We start from the raw sequence: 16124 nt of genomic DNA on the forward strand, positions 1-16124 counted from the left end.
AAGTTACCTTCTCATTAAATTATGTGAAGTTGTAACCTTCCTGTAACCTCAGTGCAATGCCCGGTGCTGTGAGGGTATGTATTAAAGTCCAAATGGAGAGGGTTGGAGAGGGGTTAATCGGTATATTTACCGGAAATATAAACATGAGCTGTCAATCTGAAAAATATTAAGTACTATAAAAACAAGTTTACATCAGAAAACTTCGTGTACCTTTTTATTTCCAATTTGCAATTTTCGTTTTTCATTTCAAAACATGGAACGAAGAGAAAAAAAGGAAAGTGAGGGGGTGGCAGAATTACGTGGAGCAAGACATATATTAAAGAAATATTTCCTCTCAAGCGACGTTGAAGAGTAGACGAACTACGGGTTTTCAGGATGACGTCGGTAGGTAGGTTACGACCTCCAGCGACCAGCTCGACCTCGGTTGACCCGACGTCAAAGTAATGTTGCTGACGTTAAACGCGAGAGAAGTAGGTAGGTACGAAGGGGAGTGTTTCGTTATGCACTTATCTAATGACGTCATAGAGAGAGAGAGAGAATGTGCGCGCACGTGCGTGTGTGTGTGTGTGTGTGTATAGTGCGTTGTATTACAGAATGGAGAATCAACCGATGAACACCATTTATGACCGCCTCTATATGTGCACTTATTTAAAGATATTACTTTCAATGTTACGTAAAAGAAAGAATAATTGATAAAGAAATTGTTTTACACATTCTTTTTCAGAAATTCGATAGTAGTACGGTAAATCCAACAACGGATCTTCTTCTCGAATTCTCTCTCACAGAAATTAGCAATCGTCCATGGTAAAATCTGATTTTTTGTTTCCATCTTTGTGAATGCCAATTCTCGTATAACGCATTCGACGGACAGATGTAAAATGCGACACCGTCTCTAATAGACCGGAAACTGCTCCGTATAGACTCGTCTCTGACAGTCTGACAGGTCCCGATAAAAGTTTCTACGACGAACGTGTGCATGGGAGCGCGTACTATATAGAGACGCGTGCACACCGCGTATCACGAGCAAAAACTTCGTGCGCGTCGTGAAAATACAATTTCAAGACAATGCAAAATGCTCCGACAAGCCTGGCACTCGATTGACATTGCAAATTCTTCGTTCGTTCTTTTATTTTCTCCTTTATTCAGCGGAGGAATAGAAAGCATTCGCACGAAAAAATATTTTGCGAAAATCCACCATCCATTTTGGAGGACATCCGATAAGAATCTAATTTCATGCGGCAGTTGAGTGGATTTTTCCGGGCAATTTTATGAAGAACTTTATTGCATAAATTTGGAACTGAAAGTTTTAGAGCCATTCTCTTACGGAATCGATCGAATATTAGATTAGAAGAGAGAAAAAACAATGGGAGGAAAGGAGGCCGTACTCTCTTACGGCGGGGAATAATTGAGTAGACGCGCTTCGTTAAAATTCTCACGTCATCGGCCAGGAGAATGCCACAATTACATGCTGTTTAATTAATTGCTTTGCCGACGTGAAGAGAACCTCGATATCGGCGGACATTTGAACTGAATTCTAATGATGCAACATGTGGGACCGCTTTCAAATTTGTAGTATCGATCGAAAATATTTCATGCCCACCCGTGATTGAATCGCCGATTAATCGCCATTTAATCTCTTCCTCGTGCTATTCAATAAAAAACGCTCTGTATTTGATCTCTTTACTAAAAAGAAAGAAACATCAATTATATCGGGAAATTAGAAGCTTCGTAAATTAATATAGGTAATATTATATATTTTTATCTAGCGGTTTTACAAATTGAGAGCCACAATAAATTTATAAATAAAACATTATGCAACAATCTTAAGCTGAAATTTATTCCGTGTACCGACATTCACACTCCAATTTTATGCCTGTTTTATTAACTCGCTGACTCGCGGCTCGAAATAGACTCGCTATGCTTCCGATCACTAGCTAACTAAATATTTATGATTTTCTCTTTTATACAATTTCGTAAATTTCTCACGAACATTCACGATGTGATTTTGATGCTGATGCATCTCTTTCTCTCTCTTTTTCCTCCTTTTTTTTCGCAGGAACAGAATATAAAGAGAATATTTAAATATATTATTAAAAAATGTAAAATAAAAATAATATTTAATAAATTTGGATCGTATTGCACGGTTAAAAGCGTAATAAAACAAGGTAATATTAAAAATGTTACAAATAACATGAGAAGTAAGCTCCTTTTGCATTAAAATGTGATATTTGGTATTTTACCATTTTTATTTTTTTCTACCATATCGCTAAGTTTTTCTATATATATTACATTAACCTATACGTATCGAATGTCTGACATATTTAACGAAAACAGTGTCCTATACGAATACGCACACGCGAGTTTTTCAGAAAAGACTATCTCTCTTTTCTGGCTGAACCCAGAAGCTCTTAAGACAGAATCCGCGTTTTATCTTCGCCACCAGGATAAAGAACAGGACAGGCCAAACTAGGTTACTTGAGAGTGATTCCCGCAGGATATTTCTCTTATCCTGTTCGACAATATTTCCGGTACGTGGCGAGTTGTCGTCATACCGGAATTATATTACCCAATATTGAACGTACATGTGTGTGGTTACGATGAATGTTCGGATATATGTAAATGCATGCATTTAAAGTGCCCGTATGAAGAGCTCTATGCAGGAATAATGAGAAAGTGAACCTGAAATACCTCTGGCATTTCACCGTATTTTAATTTCAGCATTACTCGGACGGAAATGCTTGATAAAGCACGTCTGTATGCGTATGGGGTTAACACGATAGAGATCAAATATTTATATCTGATCGATCACGTAAAATTTCACTCGAAACTTAAAGAAGTTCCAAATATTGATCGAACATAGGAGATTAGGAATTTCAATTAGATATTCCGGGTTTGTGAATCACGAATGTGATTCATTATCCCGATAAAAAAATAGAATTGCGAATCGGAACAATATTAAAGTTAATTGAAGCGAGATAAGGATAATGATTGAACGATAAAATTAATATCATTCACAGATTTGTGATGATTTTAAGATATGTGTAAATACGACTATCCACTTATCCACGCTACTCTCGGCATGTGTTATGTCAACGATGAAATGATATGCGCGAAATTATTATAATTATTACCTGTGCAAGCATCGATCTATATTTATATATCACTATGAGCAAAGAATATGTGATACAACGTTGCGTATTAATGGATATCATCGTTCAATTACAGCGTGTCGAACAAAGATTTGGCTTCAACATTACGCTGCTACGCGTCAAAGAGCTCATCTATCTGGAGGCGATGCAAAATTCAGCATATATAACGCGTTATAACGATGACGAGAAAAGTGAAACCAGCATTCACACTATAATCTTGAGTTGAGACACGATGAAGATCAAGATAAATTATCCCATTTTGAGAGCGCTCTTCTTGGTCGTGTTGTCTCTTGTGTTCAGGAGTGACTTTCGGGGCCGATAACCATCGATGGTCACCAAGCTTGCCCAAATATCCAAGCACTTACATCGAAGTCGCGTTATACCACTGTGACTGGATTCACAAGTTCACTAGATTTTAATCGACAGCGACGGTAACAGTGCTAGCAGGTACGCTCTTCGAATTTTTTATATACGTCGCAAATATACGTTGCACATTCAATTGCGAATCTGCGTCGAATCTCGAAGTAAAGTCAAGAATTTCACGTTTTATTTCACTTCGAGGAATTTTGAGATGCCTTCGTTCGACGAAAAAGCGATGATTCATCAATTTCTTTGATATCAATGGAATTCTTTTTACGAGTTATAAAAGAATCGCAATGGTATAACTCCAAGGCTAGATATTCGGTGTTCAAATGTCAAAAATTGGAATTTTCTTGGACTACTAATAATAAATTTGAATCAGGTTACTTATGATACATCGCTGTAAATAACGAACCCTTTTTGCGGATTAACCAACGCGCTCACCTCTGCTTTATGGATCGCTCACTCCACCGCCCCACCGTCATCAAAAGATTTTCCAATCTTATTGATTGAACGAAGATCTACCACCTACCTTCTTCACGCCATGTCCATCAATATTTTCAAAGCAAATCAACACATCAATTAAAATAGGAGCACAGAGGAATTTAATTCCTGCCCTCTTGGCCTTGGTCCTATTGATTTGATTTCCATTAATTGACTAAGTTCATTCCTTCCTGCCGAAATTAGAGATCTTAGATAGAGATGCGCTTCTAAATATCTAATTGTTCACGGAAATGAACAGGAAACTCCTTTCAAAAACCATTCCAACATCCGTAAGAAAATTGCGACGTGATGCGCATCGTTGAAAATAACTACGAAAAGCAATGAGGATTATATTCGACAGTCAGTTCACTAAATAACAATATTGTTGGAGATACCGTTATTTTTTATATTTTTTTGTGAAAGCTATTTTTATTTAACGGAGCACGAAAATTCCTCTGATGTTCATAAATATATCAGAACAAAACACGCGGTGTGCCAAACACTGCCAACGCTCGCCATTGGCCTATTGCACTAGCTAGATTTATGCGTGGCTACGTATATATATATAACAAAATGTATCGTGCGACATTGAGCACACTGATGCATATTGGAAAACGGCCAGCTACGAATTGACCAAAATTTATTATCAAACGATCTGACGTCTGATAATAAACGAATATAGTGGAACAATTAAAAATTATAAAATTTAAATGACAAAAAAAAATATAAGTTATAAGTCTAAAAATGTCAAAGAATATATATATCGCTTTATTATTTTTTTAATATGTAAAAGAAAGAAGTAATGTAACTAGACGATAAAATATAAGTTACAATTATACAAACGTTTCAAAAATATAATTATGAGAAATAATTACGATACTCTTATTATATTAACGATACACGTGTCAACTGAATAAATAAATAACGCAGTAACGTTATAATTGATGGATAAAGTGCAATGAGAAATCTTACGATGATGCATGAGTGCTTAGTTCGCAGTTTATGTAGGAATCAGTATGCACAGACAAAACCGAATTTCTGATAAATTAAGAAGACGAGACAGTGGATTTAAAGGTAGCAATAAAGCATTTGGTGAATTTGGCACATTTAGCACAAAATATTTGGCAAATATTATCGCTGTTAATTATGCGTATCTTTACGATTGTTGATAATTATACGATATATAAACATTCTCCTGGATTCGTCGAAGAACTTGACCATTTTGGGTAAGCAACTCCTTGTAGCTAATAATGAATCGCATGCTGATCAATAGAGAAGTAATGGATTACTGAAACTCTGATATCCGTTGCTGAGAAGCTGCCAGAATCGGCAAATCGTCTAAAGTCCGTATTAATAGTTGGATCTTATATCAAAGACTGGTTTGAATTTATCTTCAGATGTTGCATGGCTGATTTCATTGGTTACGAAACATTTGAAGATGAACTTGAGACGATCTTGAATACAAGATCTGATTATTAATGTGGGCTTAAGGAATTAAATTTCTTCATCTGACAATTGTAATGAAACAAAAATGTTATTTGCCTTTTCTGCTACTCTAATTCTTGGCCGAGATTTCTCGCGTATCCTAAATACTATAGATAATAGGTACTTCAAGTTGGTATTTCAATGTACAAAATAGTTTATGCTACCATTAACATAAAGAGGTGCTCTGGACGTCGAGATGTTAAATAAAAAAATGCCATTTACATTTTTCCGATGTTTCATAAAAGATATATCTGAACAGCGCTGACTTATGTCTATGGAACATTTTGATTCTCTAACAATAATCTTCTTTTATGTAAGTCCCTTTATTAGCCGCAAAGAATCCAGAACCCATGTAAAAATAAGCAAGATTCTTCAAGTATGAGAGCTTTGGACTCAGTAGTGAAGCTTTTAACATCGTATTAAAAAAAAAGATATCTTTTTCATCTTCTTTCGAAAGCTAATTACGATATATTACCATGTGTACCTACCTTTTCTTGACGCATTTAGTTGGCACGCGTCAAATATTCCGATGATCGATCAGATAAAGTTCGATGAACGAGGGAAAGGACCTTAGTATATAAAAGAGACAAGCGACACATAGTCAGCGCGCGTTCTAATAAAACGGAGTCAATAAATTATTTTTAGAACGGTTAGTTAGGGCGGAATTAACGATCGATCCTGCGGCGAACGAGGCCGATCGATTCGATCGAGGTAAACCGCGAAACGTCATTTATCGGAAGACGATTTATCAAGGCGACTCCGTTATTTCGTTGCATTACATTTCTTAAATAACGTTTTAGCCCCAGATTTTTAATGGTCAATTAACGCTAATCATTACCCTTCGCCTTGCGTATCAGCATTGACCGCGATCAAACGAAGACTCACAGTCGTAGAGTTTGACCTTTAACGTTTTCTCAAATTTTTTGTAGACTCACCTTACAAATTCGCCAGACGAGATGTCACAATTTAGAATATGCGTGCATTGCAAAAAATTAAAGCGCAAACGGCAACAGTTTTGCGAATTATATGCACAGTTTAATGACGCAACAGGGAGGACGGGTCAAAAGTTCACGTGCTCCGAATGATCGGTGTACCCAGTTCGTTAGCGCTGCCAACCCGACGTTCCTGTCATTTTCTGAAAATAACCCGAAGAACGATACCTATGAACTTTGTTCGCAGAGGAAAAGGCCTCTTCAACCTAGAATCTCTTCGGAAAACTTCGTCGAACATAACCACATAAATTTATATAACGATGAAATATGCACATACGCACATATATGCTGAAATGCATCGTATCGTAACTGAACACCTGGAGAAAGCAAAAGATACAAAGTTATAGAAAGTAAAAAATATGATAATGTTGCGCAAAAGACTGTGCTCATTAAATGTATGCGTCTGTACTTTTGCACAACTCGACACATTTGCGCGAAAATCTCATTTTATTTTCTTCTATAAAGCATTCCACGGTACGTAGTTTTTTGCAGATACCCTGTATATCGACCGACAGATTTTCATCCCTTTGTGAGCAGTAAGGGCTGAGTTTAGAAATATCAGATCAAGCATTCCGTAAATATTATATATTATCTATAATTATCAGATGTTACTTAGAATTATATGATTGTATCATAAACGAAGTAAATAAACCCGATTAATCGACTCCTCGTGGCCTGATTTAAATACTGCATACGGCACCTGACCAGACATAAGTACACGGTGTATTATACTAGCCTGCAAAAACTTGCGGATCTAATAAAATTAGGTGATTTTTATTAATTTTTGCCCGCTGAACACAAATCCATTTTCCAAATTTGGCTATCATGTCACAATTTCGAGATAATTGGCGTCAAAAAGGCCAAAAACGACGATTTTGAAAGTTTTCATGGTGTCGTAGCATCTACAAGAAATTGTTTTTCTAAATTTTGTTAACGTAAAAATATTAACTTTTAGTTTTAAAATGCAGTTTGTTCTGTTTCGCAACGATCTTTTGTTTCCTATATATAGTTGAAAGAAAAAATATTAGTTGTGCGCGCGTGTATTATCAATATGATTCAGTATGTCTCTCCAATAAGTGCGAACAGTCATTTTAGACGCATTCTTGAGTACTGAACATGAATCCGTTAATAGAATTTGGCTACCATATAATTCAGAAAAATAGTATCATACTATTATAATAATGTTTGTCCTGTTTGATACCATTTTTTTTTTATTGTGATGTGATAAATAAGTTTTATTGACGGATTCATATTCAGCAATCAAAAATATATCTGAAATGACTATTCGCACTCATTGGAGAGACATCGTACCGAACAATCATATTGATGATACGCGCGTATAACTAATATTTTTTTCTTTCAACTATACCTAAAAAATTAAAAACGAAACCATTGCGAAACGGAACTAGATGCATTTTAAAGCTAAAAATGTATGCTTTCACGTAGCGTTAACGAAGTTTAGAAAAACAATTTGTTGCAGAAACTGTGACACAATGAAAACCTTTAAAATCGTTGTTTTTAGCCACTTTGACGCAATTTTTCCCAAAATTGTGACATGATAAGCAAACTTGGAAATGGATTCGTGTTCAGCAAACAAAAATTAATAATAATCACGTAATCTCATTAAATCCACTAAAGAAAATACCGATTTTCCCAGACTAGCATTATTAATGTGCGTGACCAGCTCACGCACGCGTTCTCTTGGGAAAAAGTTATGTTACGGTATTTGCGGATTATGCATATGATTTCATATGTATATTCCGAAAACATACATACATTCTTCGAAAGTAATACACGTCAGAAGGATGCTTATCCCGTTGAATCGAATTATCTCGCGGAGTACGCAGAAATGTCGACTAGATATCTCATCCCCGATTTGCATCGCTTGATTACCGGCACATCATTCCGACTGTAATCCGAGATGCAATACGATCTTGTAAAACCACTAATACGATTATACGCTATGAGATCGTTCATCGTGGATTTATCGGTCTTTTAAACCAGATAATCCCTGAAAGACTTATTCGTAGACAGGTCACAACATATGAATCCGCCATATGGATCCATGAATGGACCACTCGTCAATAATAAAAAATATAGTTGACGTTCAATCGCGTTCGTATTAATACGAACTGGTTTGGAAGAACGAATCGATCAGTCGCCATATGCTACGCTCGAGGAGAAAAAAATTATACGAACGATAAATGTGACTTTTGTATTGTAGGGTAAACGCAAGAGTAAGCGCGTTTTGTCGGCATGATGTTGCGAATTAAAATCGATCTGGAAATACAGATAATGGAAGCGCGAGGTTGCGGTCGTGCGCGGTTATTCTTGCCGCGGGCCCTCGATAAAATGCGACCGGCAAGGAATAAATATTCGTTCATAATTCATATGGTGTGCGTACATTTTCCCGGTACTGGCTCGTTATAAGCACGAACTTTATTCCCTGTGCTTTCAATCGTTCTTTCATCACTAACCTACTTTCTGTATTTCCTGCAGTTACACGGCGATTCGTATTACACAATCTCGGTAACGAGCGACTCGTGTTTTCATTCGATCGCTTCGGGCGCAGGGGACCCATCTTTCAGATTTCTGCTAAGATTATCCGAAATTCTCTCATTTCTGTCAAAAGACAAATTAGCATCATATTATAGTCGAAGAAACTTTCAACTTTTAAGTACAAGAGGTTTAGTAATTGTAATTTCCACCGAGAAATACTTCGAGCTACACGTGCGAGCAACTGTGTTTACTTTGCAATAAAATAAACGGGCCTCGGGGTTGCTTATCCTGTTTATTTCCGCATTCATCGCGCGCGCATTTACCGGTTGCACGATAGAGAACATTCATAATTCGTTGAATATCCGCGAGGCTTCTTTCCGCGATCTTTGCCGACTGTTACTTTATTTTCTCACTTCAGTAAAAGTGCAATAATTCTATAAAAAATAAAATTTTGCTATTAAATGGCATGAACGAACACGTTTTAGGTTTGAGAAATTTTAACTTAATATCCATAAATAAAGATCCGCTCTCATAATACTAATCATAATGTTGATCGAAATCGAAACAAACAAATCTTCGACGTTAAAATAAACAGCAGCCATATCTTCTTCTCTCGTCATTTCTAGAAGAAAAAGAAAGGGAGAAAGTGTCATACGTGTATGGATCTATTCTTTATATTTGCCATTTTTTTTTTAACCGCAAAGAATTCACTAACTCACCCTTCCAAAGAATAAGTTACTCACTTATTCGAACAGAAAGCAATGGTGCGATCGCGAGTGACCGAGTACGCGCGAAAACGCGTTCCTGTCGAGGGACGGAAAAGCGCTTCTCGGACGAGTTTCTCGCATATTCCTCTCTCCTACGTTTTCCGTAGCCTTCTCCTTGCGTGACCGCAATCGGTCTGTCAACGAGATATTACGGGGTGGAGGCATTAATCGTAAACAACCCTTCGTCGAAGAGTCCTTCACGCGTCGACGACGCCACTCGATGGGAGTGGAAGGACGAACGATCGGGGGAAAAAGGCAAATAAACGCTCGTTCATGGCAGAGACCATAATCGTGGTAGATGTGTGCTTGTGAGAAATCTTGTTCTAATGAATTCGTTACATTTGACCGAACGTCAAATCGAATACAATCGAAGCAGCAACAAAATAGTACGCGCGCGCATACTCATCGGATGATCCTGCGTTATTGCAATTTACAAAAAAAAAGAGGTAAAACAATGGTAAAGGATATTAACTCGATGGAAGCTGGTAAATTACAGATTTACCAGAAGAAAAGTCACGATTGATGTTTCATGATTAAAGCAACAATCGTCAAAAGGAAGCAGCGACTATCCAGTCGAGGTTTTCGGCGAGCGTTCGGTAAGCATGCGTTTAAGCGTCGAGTAAATTGCGTGGAAAAGTATTTTAAACCTAACATGAGTGATATCGCGTAGCTTACTGGAAGTTGGAGTTATGGTCCACTTGGAACGTTCGGAAGAAGCGGACGCAAATCTTCGTGAAGCTTTCTACAAGCAGTCAATATATATGCACAAAGGAAAAAATTGTCGGCGGCCGAGTCACCACCCACAATCCAATACCGAACCGCGCTTGATATTGCTTAACCTCGACGATCGGGTGGCAAGCAAGCAGAATCTAATGGCTATCCTGACGATATCCTTGTAACTTGTATGATTCTTTTGGTATTCTAGAATTAAAAGTTCGCAAAGCGAACGATTGCATATCAAAATAGCGTGAGGGAAATTTTCAGTCGATGAACACACTGCAAAGCAGCGAGCAAACGTCCAGAAATCAATCTCCCAAATCGATTTGATGATTCAGAGGACTATGATCCAGCTTCTTCCTAGCTCACTGGAAACTTCCCTGAACACTTTCAACCGGATGGTGTACGCATTACGGTGGCAAGAGGTAGGAATGAAAAATCTACTTCATCAGCAGCAATTCTTTGTCTTATCACCGACGGACGCTCGCCTTTATCACCCTCGACGCGTTCATTTCTTTCCGTCAGGATCCTGCCATTCGTTAGGAATTTGTCGCGAGCGGCTGCTTCGGCTGGAACAACTGTCGTCGCACGGTCAATAATTTTGCTGGTGTTGTAACTATATCGTCGCAGTAATTAACGTGGCCCGATATGTATTTCCACGAATATTATCGAGAGAATATTACACACTGGTGGCCACACACACGCGCGCTCGCACCAACACACGAAGTCATTGTGCAATTTGGCTTTCGGAGCTGATGAGAGAGAGAGAGAGAGAGAGAAGATCCCAGAGGAGTCCCGGGCATTCGATAAAGGCCACCCCACCGTTCGAGATAGATCGAACCTCCTGTCAGCTATCTTGAATCTCGAGCGAGAGCACGGCAAGCGGACAGAGTGCACTCGCACCGCTTATATCACCTGCGACGAATGTTTCTGGCAAACGTTCAAGGGACTCACCGAGAGAGAGTAGACAGACGTCGTCGCTCCGTCGCCTCGATGGTGTTCGCCGCGCACCGTCCTTTATTCTGTTCCGTTTTGTTTCCCCTATCGTACAGCGGAATTCCCTTCGCGAAACGAGCACCACTCGCGCGCGCGATTTACATCGGTGCGTGAACAACGAAATACGCGCGAACAGACTGGCGCGCGCTTTTACGTTCGCGTCGCGATTATTACATGTGCACACGCGTGTATGTATGTATATACATATATATATGCATACGTACGACGCGCACGTTATGTGCGTAATATGTGAAACGATGGCAGCGCACGGCTAACGAAAACGTTCGGTCCGCGAGCTTACGCGGCGACCTTCGGACTGACTATGGGGTAGATTCGGGCGCCGCGTCGTGCCGCTACACCGCTGCCACCCCTTGAGCGTAGGTGTTACTAGCCACCGTCGCCGCTACCACCGCCGTTGCGACCGTCCTCAGCCCAATTGTTATTGTTCCGCAAAACGATCGGCTCGTTTTCAAGCTTCACCAGGTGTGCGCAAACCGTCTCGCGAGTCCGCGTGAGCGATCTCACATTTAAGCCAGAAGCCATTTATAGCGCTTATGTACGCAGCGAAATTCCGAGGCTGTGCGGCCGGTAAAACTCGTGCGTCAATTCGCGCTCTCGAAACTTTCGCGCTATACTACAACAGGTTTATTCTTGTGAATTTCCCGCAATATCGGATCTCCGCGGGTTTGCGGGGTTTGCGCACGCGCAACGTTTCAATTACACAGCGAAAACGCGGAAACGATATACGTCACTGAATCCACACGTGAACTCTGTCCGCTCGTACACGATTTGTTTCAGTCAAGCGCTTTGTTCAGTCGCGGAATTCCGTTATCGGAGAACAGCAACATGGAAACGTCTCGTGGAAACGTCGACGGCCACTTCTCGACTGATTACAAAATAGATTTTAGCAGAACTATTGCTATAGGTGCGAGAGATGTGCCCTACTAATCTGAAATGAGTTACGATTTGAAATTTTATAGTCAATGCAAGAGAAGTTGCATCATTTTCTTCTCAATGAACTTCAGAATACAAATCCCAATAAACATCAATTAATAATAATATTACATCATAATTCCTCACTCAACAAATGCAAATGCAATATAACATGCGTTATATATAACAGTCACATTGTTAAATGAGAAATTATAACATTGTTGTAATGTTACTGTTAATTGGTGTTTACTAGGTGTGGTTAGTCACAAAAAAGTTGCGACACTTTTATTCGATGAATTTTGCAACGCATTTCATATCTAGGAAAATGTATCTCCTGAAAATTACAAAAAAAAAAACAAATTCTCCTAATGGACGTGGAATGCATTTAGAAATTTATCAAGAAAATCTTTTTGTAACTGATCATATAGTATCCAATAAAAAAATTCAATTTTCAAGAATTATTAAGAAATTCTTTTATTATAGATACGGATATGATGCGATGCTTACCACGCTAATACAGCACACTGTGCTGTATGATTCATATTAAATCGACATCTCAGATACGTTGCATTGCGATATTGTCATTGCGTTGTATCGATGTTGCGAAATGTAGGTTCAATATTGAAAATATTATACAAATACATCTAATGTCCGTTGAATTACAATGTATTGCGGATATTTCTTAGAGAAATTTAATGCTGAAAATTATTAAGGAATTTACAATGATTAAATATCGGCAATACTTCAGTAATTATTCGGCCAATATTTAATCATTAGTTAATATATTTCAAGTTATATACGTAAAAAGATTGTATGTATTTTTCATTGATATTAATAATAAAACAAAAGTAATTAACCCTTATCGGTCGTGAGTCACCTCTCACGTGACAACAATACTTCGTCGCTGCAGTGGTACGTCACGTAGGAGGTCACAAGTTCGCATATTTACCGAAACCAGCTACAACCTAGTGAGAATCACGCATAAAAAGCTAGCGTCCGATAAGGGTTAAAAAAAAGGAAAAAGGAAAAAAAATACAGATTCAAGGCAGTATTGAACCTAGGACATCTACAGGGTCTGCCACCAAAATCCAGATAAAATGAACAATTTGTTTAAACAAAATTCTATTCGTCAAAATGTAAAAATTACAAAAAAACTTTTTGTACATCACTAGTGGTATCCTTTTAAAATAAAATTATTCTATGTAACCCCCTTTTGCTTCGATGACTGTTTCGATCTTCGTCCTGAAGCGCTGGCACGCTCTCTGCAATGTGTCCTTGTTCGTATTGGCGAATGCCGCCTCAATAGCGGCCCGGAGAAATGTCACGTTGGGATGTCTCGACTTGTTGGTCATTTATTCAATGACGCTCCGCACGTAGTAGTCCAACGGATTCAAATCTTGACTGTTCGTCGGCCAGAATTCCTTGGATCAAAACTTGTTCAAATTATCCAACAGCCAATTTTGAACTAAGTGAGTTGTGTGCGCCGGCGCACCGCCCTGCTGGAAGACGTACGACTTTCCGGTGACCACAATAATTTACCCACGGCTTCACTACCCTCGTCAAAACGCGTAAATAAACCTCTTTTGTTTTTTTCTTTTGAAAGAAATGTGGCGGCATGACGTGACCCTCACTGGAGACGACGTCTAGGATGTGCACAGAGGCCGAAAACTTCATCCTAGCTATTATATTTAGTCGCAACATCATATACGGTCGATTTCGGATACCCGAAGAACCGAATATTTTCGGTCTGCGAACGCCCAACACAAAGGCCTTCGATTATCACCGCTCTTCGGTTATACTCTGCACTCAATCTCATCTGCTCGGACATTTTGAGGTTATACACACTTACTATAAACATCTGACTTGCCCGAACGTCAACAATGACCTACCGTCGAAGTCAAATAAGGCGGGAAATTTAAATTTAAATTTGCCCGGATTTTGACGGCGAACCCTGTAGTCAGGCATCTTAGATATTCTGCTATCGGGACATTGATATATGTTCACTGTCTACCGTATATCAACTTTTTTCTCAACATTTAATTATTGCAAATTCAGTATTTCTCAATATTAAATTTCTGCAAGGGTACATTTCACCACTACTGCGCTATTAAGCAATAGTATTTAAATATTCATATTAACAATAAGGTAGTATTTAATCATTGCAACCCTAAGCACTGAAACATTAGGATCATTACGAGCTCTGTAATTTAATCATTACGAATTATTTAATAGTGTTTTAAATATTCAAAATAAGTAATTAATCCACTAGCTTAACAGTAATAAATTCCTGTAAGGAATTACAATTCAATACTCAAAACACATTATCAATAAAAGAGAGATAATCTGATTGTCTGCCAGTAACCGCGAAAGCAGTTTCATACTTCGTACGTTTTTTTCGTATCCTTGCAGTTATGAAGATATCCTTGTAATTATATAACATATACTTAAATTACTCTCTGTACGTATTTCTTACATTGTGTTGTTGTTACATTGTATTATCTTACATTGTGACAAGGGTGTTCTTGTGTTGATATGATGTGCCCCAGAATAATCGATGCGGAATTCCTTGGAAAATTTTTCATACCAAAAGGAAGCAATTTATCGTATATCGAAATTTTGTTCAAATAGTAGTTTTTAATTAAATGATATTTTTTTAAATGAGAGCTATTTAAGATTGTGAAATTAGCATCCTTGGTTATGCTTGAGTTAGAGGCGGAATCACGAAATACCATGGAAATCATGTACGAAGGTCATTGAAATGGCGCCATTAATATCAAACTGATATAATAGTTGAAGTCTACACTATTCGGCAAACTTCAATGTACAAAATTTCAGACAAATTTGTCAATTGGTTTTGTTGTGATAGCTATCCAAAGTGAACTACTGTTGCTTTCTTTTAAAAATAGACAAAATCGAGATTCAAATAGTCATTAAATATTTCTTCTTAAAAGGCTTAAAACCTACAGAAACCATGGAAGACATTAATAATAATTTGTCCACACTTTCAAATACAGCAGTATATAAGTGAATAACTGAATTTAAACGTGGTCATACAACCACAAGTGATAAACAACGTTTAGGTCGTCTAAAAACGGTGACAAATCCAAAACTAATTAAAATCCATGATATCGTGTAAAGATATCGTAAAGATTACAGAGTGAAAATGCATGAGATTATTGAGATTGTAGGCATCGAACGGGTTTATAATTTATTATATGAAAATTTGAGTATGGAAAAGCAATCCGCAAGATAGGTTCTACGTTTGCGTCACTTAATTGGTCAAAAACGAAATCAAATAACAATTTTAAAGTGTTGTTTGGAAAGATTCAAGCGTTATTCAAAGGATTTTTTAGTTTTGTAACCTTTGATGAAACATGGATCCACCATTATAATCAGAGACAAAAAAATATTTAAAGGATAGTTAATAGATTTTTCCTGATGAACGTGCGCCGAAGAAGGCAAAAACAGTTCTATCAGCTGGAAAGGTCATACGTAGGTAGTTATTTATATTTCTGGCCTTGGTAGCAGTAAGTGTTGTCAGGCGCCATCTGACGTTGCCATTGGAAACTTGACATTGTTGAACATGAGAACATAAGAACACATTGTCATTTGGGCGCGGTTTGTGTTGTTTACAGTGAATTGAAAAATTCATGTCGGGCAAAAAATGGAATTAAATCGTGAACATTTGCGTGCGACTATTTTTTATAACTTTCGACGTGGATTATCAAGACAAGAATGCATCG

The 16124-nt window shown here is 37.9% G+C and overlaps 1 protein-coding gene across 12 annotated transcripts in view; it reads right to left on the reverse strand.

Annotated features, from left to right (window-relative positions):
* Positions 1–12437, reverse strand: part of LOC106742667 (glutamate-gated chloride channel) — a 101097-nt gene extending 88660 nt beyond the window's left edge. For 3 of the 12 annotated variants that reach the window (XM_014615844.1, XM_014615843.1, XM_014615842.1), the window contains exon 1: positions 11407–12425. The gene's annotated coding sequence lies outside the window, so the exon portion shown is untranslated. Of the gene's footprint in view, positions 1–11406 lie in introns of all 12 variants that reach the window. The other 9 variants (XM_014615847.1, XM_014615845.1, XM_014615850.1 and 6 more) reach the window with 6 other exon arrangements.
* Positions 12438–16124: the final 3687 nt, after the last annotated feature.

Source organism: Dinoponera quadriceps, unplaced genomic scaffold, assembly GCF_001313825.1.
Source record: "Dinoponera quadriceps isolate SergipeBrazil2010 unplaced genomic scaffold, ASM131382v1 scaffold827, whole genome shotgun sequence".
NCBI classification, from domain to species: domain Eukaryota; kingdom Metazoa; phylum Arthropoda; class Insecta; order Hymenoptera; family Formicidae; genus Dinoponera; species Dinoponera quadriceps.